Raw genomic sequence first — 8685 nt, 5'->3', positions numbered from 1 at the left:
CTAAAATCACAGAAGACTTATGTGGTGGAGCAGGAAGTTGAACAAAAGTCTCTCAAGTCCCAAGGTAGCACTCTAATCTAGCAGGAATTTCCAAGCAGCAAAATCAGTTTGCCTTACTAGCCTGGAAATGCCCATTGGAGGGTACAGTACTCGCTTAATGTATTAGATTCATTCTAGCATTAAAAATAAGGTTGTTTGATTTAAAAATTAACTTATGTAACTGCCTGTTCAGCAGCCAGCCACATGGTCTTGAATGAACAAGACACACTGAAAGGGTTTTAGAGCCCATCCTATAACATACTACGATATACCTGACCATATAATTAACTGTGAACAGAGGCATTGACTACAAGTGCTTCTGAAGCACTGCTGCCAAAGGGTGCATAGGGAATACAGTAGTCATTATAACCAGGCAGTGGCAACTCTGGGACTACAAAGCTTTGCTGAACACTAGGAAGTCAGTTATATCAACCTGCTAAGCAGTTAATGTCCTGTCACACACATCTGTGTTTACTACCATCAGATACTCCCAGCTGTTCATCTTGCCTATGTTTGATGGTCATTCTGGGACCCTCATGATGTTGAGAAGCCTGTTACAGAGAAGTACAATTTCTCACTAAAGATAGATGGAGTATCTCTAAAATTGAAGCAATATTATGTAAGTGACTGCACACACAAAATTATAAATGGTAAATTAATTTGGCAGTCTTAATTATTCCTTTTTATATGTCCCTTCTCTCTATTCTTATTTTCATAAATACCATGACATTTTTTAAATGTGAACTTTAATACTCATGGAAATGAGGGACTGATCTCAAGGCCTGAAGCTAGGCAAAGGACTTCAGGAACTATTTAAGCTTTCATACACAACCTCTTCTAATTAATAAACCATAGTCCTGACCCCAAGTATCTCATCCCTGAGCTTCTCCTGGACCAACACTACCAACAGTGCTTACTTGTACAGAGAGTTTGTTTTTGGCAAGTCAAATGAAAGTACTAAACACATTTTAAAGAGTTTTGAAATGCTTTCTTCCATATGTTGAGATGCTGGGAAAAGTTTATGCTCTGCTCTACTAAGCCCCCACCATGCAATCACCACTTGAGGGGCCTTGCACTGAACGAGATGTGAAGTCTCATGTATATGAAGTTATGCACGTGTATAGCTTTTATATCACAAATGTTAGAGGCAAGCTAATTAAATATTGACACAGAGAACATGTGTATTAAAATTTCTTTTTATTTAAAAAATATTACAAAGGAGGAAATTATCAACATATACCCGCAAAAGACAATTGGAGAAGTTCCCTAGCAATGACATCACAAAGAAGCATTAAAGCTTTTCCTTCAGAGCTTATGGCAAGACCATAGCTCTTGCCTTCTCCAGAAGCATCTGGGCTGGGCTGCTCCCAGCTTCTCAACTCCCTCTCACCCAGAATTTCCTTTTAACTAAAAACAAATATCCTGTGATTCAAACTGGCCACAACATTGTCAAGTCTACTGCTTTTTCCCCATAGGAGAAGCATATATTCTGTTCCCTTCACAATATAGAAGAGACAGAAATCAGGTGTAGTAAACACAAAGGGAATTGTTTATTCAGGATGCAGGACACACGCATGCTCGCTCTCCTTGTCTCTCTAGTCTGCAGACTGGAGAGCATAGCATATGTTGAACAGTATCATTACACAAGATCTGTCTAATTCCTGGCCCAGATTATGCAGTCATGGAATGGGTTGCTAATTATATTACTTTAACAAATCCCTTTGCTTCTGCTTTTGGGAAATACTGAAGTACAGTTTCTGCAAGAAACTGAGACATAAGCATGCTGCTTAGGTCAAAATGCAGCTGACACCCATCACAGGACAAGTAAATTAGGCCTAAATAAATGTGGGAACAGCAGAGTAATTCATCACCTCAGCTAAAGATGTGATGATCACAGACTGCCACACCTGAAAGCAATATGGCTCTCATACCTGAATTCCATTTCCTGAACATCACAAACTTTGAGCCAAAGGGTTTGAACCTCTTCTCAGGTTTAAACAACGGAGCCTGTGATAAACTGCATTGCATCCTACTGTAAGGTACATATTAAGGATTGATAATATTTGTCTCTCTCCTGGTCACATTGCAATACAAAATCTTTTCACTTTATAGTCTAAATAGAAGCTGATAACTTTCTGATGATCCCTGTATAGTTTCTGACAGATTTTTGTTCCAGAGTGTACACACTCAAGAATGCTATATTGTAAAAATTGAAGCCTTGAATCCTACACTATTTATGGGAAATAAAATGAAAGTGATGCTAAGGTTATCATCCTTCTTTCTTCTCAACTGTGTACTTGAAAAGGCCCAATTGTGTAACTGTTGCAATGCAAGACCTACATTAGGTTTAATTCTACTCTCACCCCAGAATAAATTAAGAGCAACTCTACTGAAATCATAGAAGTTAAGTTTATGCAAAAAAATAACTAGATGTTGCTTGAAATCTGCCACAGGAGAAGCAAGATCTAATATCAACTTTAGATTGACTACTTATCTGTGTAAGAACTATTCATAGAAGTAGAAACATTTAAGATTGGGCCCAATTTTGAATATTAATGTTATAGACTGCTCTGGTCTTGCTAAATCTTTTCTTGGCCACCTCATTTACATTTTTGTAGTATGTGATATTCTGACCCTTAGTGCATTGAATGAGAATTGTCTGTTAGAATCCCTGAGTCTATTGCTAAAAGAACTTCCTCATTTGATGTCTGTGCATTTATTATTATGCACAGACTTTCCCCCTCACACCCCAAAAAAGGAATTGGGCATTTTCTTAGGCCTTTATTCTTTGCAGAAAAAAGATGAAAATGCATTTTTGATTTTTCACTTCTGTTTGAAAGTATGCTTTTCTCTAGTATACTTATTTGATATAGGCCTAGTTTTACCCAGTTGGAGCAAATTTTGGAATAGTCTTTCAGGAAAAATAATGGGGGCAAAACAACCTGAAATGCTTTAATATCGAACTGAATAATTTCAGGGAATGGTTATTATGATGAAAGAGGAGTTCTGGCTCAATCAGTATGTGTAATATATGGAGTCATATGTTTGTGGTCCCTAGGCTGGGGTATAAACAGACCTTTTGTAATGTGCAAGGTGTCTAGTAATCCTGCCAGGGCTTTATCTGGGTGCCAAGTAGGGCTAGATCAGAATTGTCTGCTGATGGTTTCTGGGGTTCACTTTCACCTTCCTATGAAGCATGGGAATATGGGTCATAGCTAAGGCTTGAGGGGAGTGGGGGCAGGAGAGGGATGTTTACTATGTTGTGTTGATGGGTCTACTAGAAAGCCCAGAAATTTCTGGCTACAGGGTCTTGCTCCTCCACTCAGGATTACACTGATTGCCAAATTGGGAGTTAGGAAGGTGAAGGGTTTTGCCTTCCATGGTAGCATGGGGCATGGTCCTTTTTCCTAGGATTTTTTGATCATATGTTATTTATTAATTCATTCAATTTATATGTCACCCTTCCCAACAGGGTAGAGCCTTTTGCAACCCCAAACATAATTTAAAACTTAGATTGAAAAATGATTAGCCTGTCTGAAATGAATTTACATGTATATGCCATAATTTCATGCACAGGCACAGACACTTTCAATCAGGCCTTAAGGACTGCCTTGAAAATATTAACTAGCCAACTCCTTCCCTGTTGTTAGTGGGGGGACATCAGCAGTGCTTTGTACTCCCCTGCTTTATGTATGGCATGCTATAAGGTGGTGGTAGTGTCAGGTATTGTATCCCGTAGCTGCGGATACGGGTTTGAAATAGTGATTTTAGCAATTCCTTGGATAAGCAATTACCTGAAAATACAGAAGACTGGACTCAATGGTCCAGGAGGCCCTTTCCAGTCCTATGTTCTTAAGCCATTGATCACTAATAAGTTGTCTTCTTACTACATATGCATAAGTGACAGTATCCATACCACATTATGGAAGAGTAAGAGTGATGATTGCAAGTCTGTATTTATTGATAAGTGCTTTTCATTTATTTTTTACCTTTTCTCCTTACATATTTCTCTGAGGGTAACCAGAGCTGGTACTCTTTTCCCCTTTGTTTCATATTGTGTATATGCTGTGGAAAGATATGAAAAAGTTGTTTACATCACCTTGTGTGACAGTGAGACATTGCTTGTTTTGACATCTAGGTGAAGATATAAATACATTTATAAAATAATTTTTAAAAATGGGTTGTCAGTGAAAACAGTGATGGCTGAGTAATGACAAATGGCTGCTAGCTTGGCAAGTGTTAAAATAATAAATATGTTTATCACCAACTCATTTCACTGTTACTGACCAAAACTAGTGGGTTACTTTATGGGGATCAAGTGAAGAGCTACATCTGTAGCAGAATGATCTTTCCCCTGTGTCGTGTGAAGACTGGGTAATGCTTTCAAAACACCCCACGATGACACCACTTACAAGTGTACTTAACCTCATACTTTATTGTTTTACTTCACTGAGCTCATTCATGGTAGGAAAGTTAATAATCAGCATTCTTCTATTGCACTTTCCATTTGTAGATCTTCAGGGCTTTACAAGGGTAGCAAGTAGATTTTCCCCTGTTTTAAAGATGAGGAGAAACTGAGGCATATTAAGAAGACCTCTTTGCATAAGGTAAGTGTGCAGAGAGTTGTTAGAGCCACAAATTGACCCTTTGCCTCCTGAGTTCCACTCCAATGTTGTTCGATCACACTGTCTCTATTCGTTAACCCAAGCAGATGTGTTTGTAGGCATATCCAATAGTATGGCTATACTGCTTCTGATTGCACTTAAGCACATCTACCCACCTGTTTGTGCTTGTATTTTTACTAAACCCAGAACTGTGGCAAGGGAGCTGTTCTATGGCAGCTTTCAAGCATATCAGAAACTGGTCTCTAGAGCAGCTCCAGGGAGGGATGCTCCTGGAGCATCCCCACCACCATATTTGGGATATGTAAGCTGGAGGAGGTGAATGGGGAGTACCGAAGCATCGGTCTTGAAGAGCACCATGCAAGCAGCATAGGCAGCCCCTTAGTAGGCAATGTTCTTCAGTCAGTAGGTGCTTTTGAAAATTGTACCCTCTGCCACTAAGTAAGGTCCATTTGTCATTCACACAGGCAGATACTTTTTGCTCATGTGGAGGCACACTGATTTCAACAATGCACCTCAGCAGGTCTGAGTGCAGGTTTGGAGTGCAATATGCCACTGCAGAGGGAAGTGCATCATGCTGGTTTAAAAGATTTTATTTTAAATATATGACAGGCTCATTTACTGTTAAGTATTAGACCTGTATTTAAGAACAATGTTGCTATTAAGAAGTAAGTCCTTTCTGCTGATGAAGTGATGATATGCTTCTGTTCATTGACTTTACTAACATTTAGCAAGTAGAAAAGCAGAATCTCATTTCAGAGAATAGCTCCATAATTTCATGCACCTACCATAAAAACAAGCAAATTGACACCCTGCCAGGAGTAGCCAGAGGAGATCTTAGAAGAGAGTTCATAATGATACTGTTGCCATATTGCATGCCTGTAAATAATTCATTAAGTCAACCACCCTTTTGTTTTAAGCAAACATGAGCAGATGCCTTTTTAAATTGGATGCAGACAACGGTTTTCAGCAAAACATTACTGTAATATGACACTTAAAAAGAGTAACATTTTTCTCACATTGATTTTTGTACTATTACTGACTCTGATAATTCACAGTGATTATTTGTTACTCGCCAAATCTGTTGTGTTGGGTTTCCTTCCCACGCACCCCCAAACGTTTTTCAGACTCATGTTTTGTGCTAGGTTTTGTAGTTTCCGTGATGCTGTAACTATCTAACAAATTCAATGCAATAAACAATATATGAAGCAATACGTTTTATGACCCTGAAATATTAACATTTTTTGTATAATATGAAAGTGCTGTTCAGTCATTTTTAGCCCTGGTTCCTGAAGCTATCTGCTTTTCTGTTTGGAAAAGGAGTAGTCAAGTAATTAAAAGACATGAAACAATAACATTTGTGGGGGGTGGAATAAAAGGGTAGTGTCTACATAGCAGATGATCATTATTTTAATTTATAACATTTAGTTCATAAAATGAAATCATATATTTGAAAATATCATAATCATAAAGTGTGGAGGTGTGTTTAAAAAAAACCAACAAAAACAAAAAACCCTTTCTTATTTCTAACCTTGTTCTATTCCCTTCATCTCCCCAGCAGTGTGGGAAAGACCTTCATAGTGCACTATTACTCTTAATCCTACTTGTTATTTCTAGTTTGGATTTTACAATCCCCTTTTTATGTTAGCACTTTTCTGTTTACATGGTCACACAGTATGAACTTGACAAAATTTTGATTCCATCCATCTTTTAATCAGCGGAACCATAATGAAAGCTTTAAATTTAAACAAGGGCATCATGTGTATAAAAAATTAAGCATAGATGATAAAATTGCAAAAGGATGGTGGTCCTGTAATATACTAACACACAAGTATGTTGTAACCATTTAAAAACAAATCTAACTCTCTCATGTTGGGCAAAACTTGTTACATTTCAAGCAGTAAATAAGTGTTCATTTCAAGTATGTGGTTTTACTGTGATAGCTTCTTGCCCTTCAGACATTGCTTTAAGAGCAAACCCCAAACAGATGTTCTGAGTATTATTAACTAGTAAATAAAATGGAATGTATAAGCATGTTTTATTGATCCATCTAATGTTTCAGAAGGGCTACAGTGGGCTTTTACACATTTTGTAAGACTTTACAAGCTATAAACCACAAATCCTTTGCATGTGAATTATACAACTTTCATGCTGTAATGAAGTACTTAAAATGTGTTTTAAGAAAAACACTGCATAAGATTTTATTGCTATTATTATTATTATTATTATTATTGAGCCTGTTGACCACTGCATTATTTCAGTTTTATATTGGCCTGGCTGGAGTTAGTGGTGAATTGGACTCATTATTTCTATTTATCTTCTTTTAGGTTTCCTTATTATGGCGTATGCTTCCCTCCTCCCCTCCCCCCCAACCAAAATCTATAGTGGAATATACCGTTTTGTCTCTGAAAAGTATTATGAACAAACAGAACATATGTGCAGTAAAAATATAAATAACAGATTCTAACTCCAGAAGGCATCACCATGTTAACTATTCTATGTATACCCTGTAATCACAGAATTTACCCTTCTTCTTGGGTAAGTTAGCCTGCACTAAGCTCTGGCCATAGGTGACTGGTAGGGGGTGCATGGAGGTACACGTGCCCCCCTCATGAGTCTGGTGCCCCCCCTGACAGCCAACACCAATGCTGTTGGTAGGGCTTGTGCCTCCCCCCCACCGACAGGGCCGCTGCTATTGGCAGCTTCTGCAGGTGCCCCCTCTCCAGATTTGGAAGGCACCAGTCACTCGTGGCTCTGGCTACTATCACTGAACTGCTACTCCTAATCAGCTTGGCTCACTTCAAGCTTGTCTGGCTGTCTCTGTAGTAACTCGTTCAATACCTATATAGAAATGCCCTTAGTCTGAATTTCCCCACCACAAGCCATACAACCTCATCAGAAGACCTCATCTGGAAACAACTCAAATGAGGTGTCAGTATAACAACATCAGTGACAATAAAATGAAAACATTTATACCCAGAACTTTCAGTCCTAGTTATAGCTAGGTACAGACACTACGCCTAAACTGGTTTAAGTGATTGGAAATCAACCTCTACCCACAACAGAAGTTCAGTGCATATAGACTAGTCTAAAAATGGCAGAACCTGGGCTAAGATGGACCTGGATCAACGTGCAGGGAGGTACACTAACACTCAGCCCATGCTTGGCGGCTCTGGCCAAGCACCTGGGGACCCTGCCCCTAAGCTCTCCCAGAATTGAGCCAGCAAAGCCTTTCTCCCCATCCCCACTTCCTGCCTCTGGCCATTTGTTAGCCACAGTCACGGGGAGGGGGGGAGGGGTAAGGGAGGCATTTGTGTCCCTTGCATGAGCCCTGGGACCTGGGCACTTGAGTCCCTGGGTTGTACCCCCACAACCCACCATGAAGTACCCCATGATATACACACAGACCTGATAATGAGCCTAAGAGAACTGAACAGCCCTGTAGACACTGACCCTGGCTCCTGCACACCCAGCCACAGACATCTCCCACCCCCATGGCCCTGTGCTTGGACATAGCCCCATGGACCCCACTCCTGAGCTCTCCTAGAGCCATGCCAGAAAAGCCACACTCCCCAGCCCTGCCTCCTGACTCTGGCCATCTGTTAGTTGCAGGCAGGTCGGGGGGCAGTGGTAGAGGGGAGGGAGTGGTAGAGGGGCAGAAGGCATTTGTCCCCTATTCAAACTCAGGTACTCACACTGCATCATGAAGCCCTCCATGATGTACACATAGATCTGACACTGAGCCCATAGACTTTAACCCTGGCTCCTGCATACCCAGCCAGAGATCCCTATGGCCACACATGGTCACAGCACCACTGACCCCAACCCTGGCTTCCACATACCACATCTCAGAAGCCAGAAACTCTTTTCAGGCCTACAGCTACAGTGTCCTGGAGTACTAGGGTGGGGGTATGTGGGAGGGGCACTGAGTATCCAAGCCAGGTCAAGCAAGTGGATGCCCCTGGAAAATTCAGGAGCAGGTGGGGCATGCCCAGCTGCCTTCATGTTGCAGGTAGGTAGAGGA

The 8685-nt window shown here is 40.3% G+C and overlaps 1 long non-coding RNA gene across 1 annotated transcript; it reads left to right on the top strand.

Annotated features, from left to right (window-relative positions):
* Nucleotides 1–1998: 1998 nt before the first annotated feature.
* Nucleotides 1999–7333, top strand: LOC102386653. Its single transcript, XR_323459.1, has 3 exons — nucleotides 1999–2078; nucleotides 4553–4646; nucleotides 6989–7333. It is a non-coding gene; the product is annotated as an uncharacterized LOC102386653 (long non-coding RNA).
* The last annotated feature ends 1352 nt before the right edge of the window (nucleotides 7334–8685 follow it).

The sequence above is a fragment of the Alligator sinensis genome, unplaced genomic scaffold (genome assembly GCF_000455745.1).
Source record: "Alligator sinensis unplaced genomic scaffold, ASM45574v1 scaffold227_1, whole genome shotgun sequence".
NCBI lineage: Eukaryota > Metazoa > Chordata > Crocodylia > Alligatoridae > Alligator > Alligator sinensis.
Note: the sequence above shows the minus strand (reverse complement) of the source record. Positions and strands in the feature narration are given on the sequence as shown.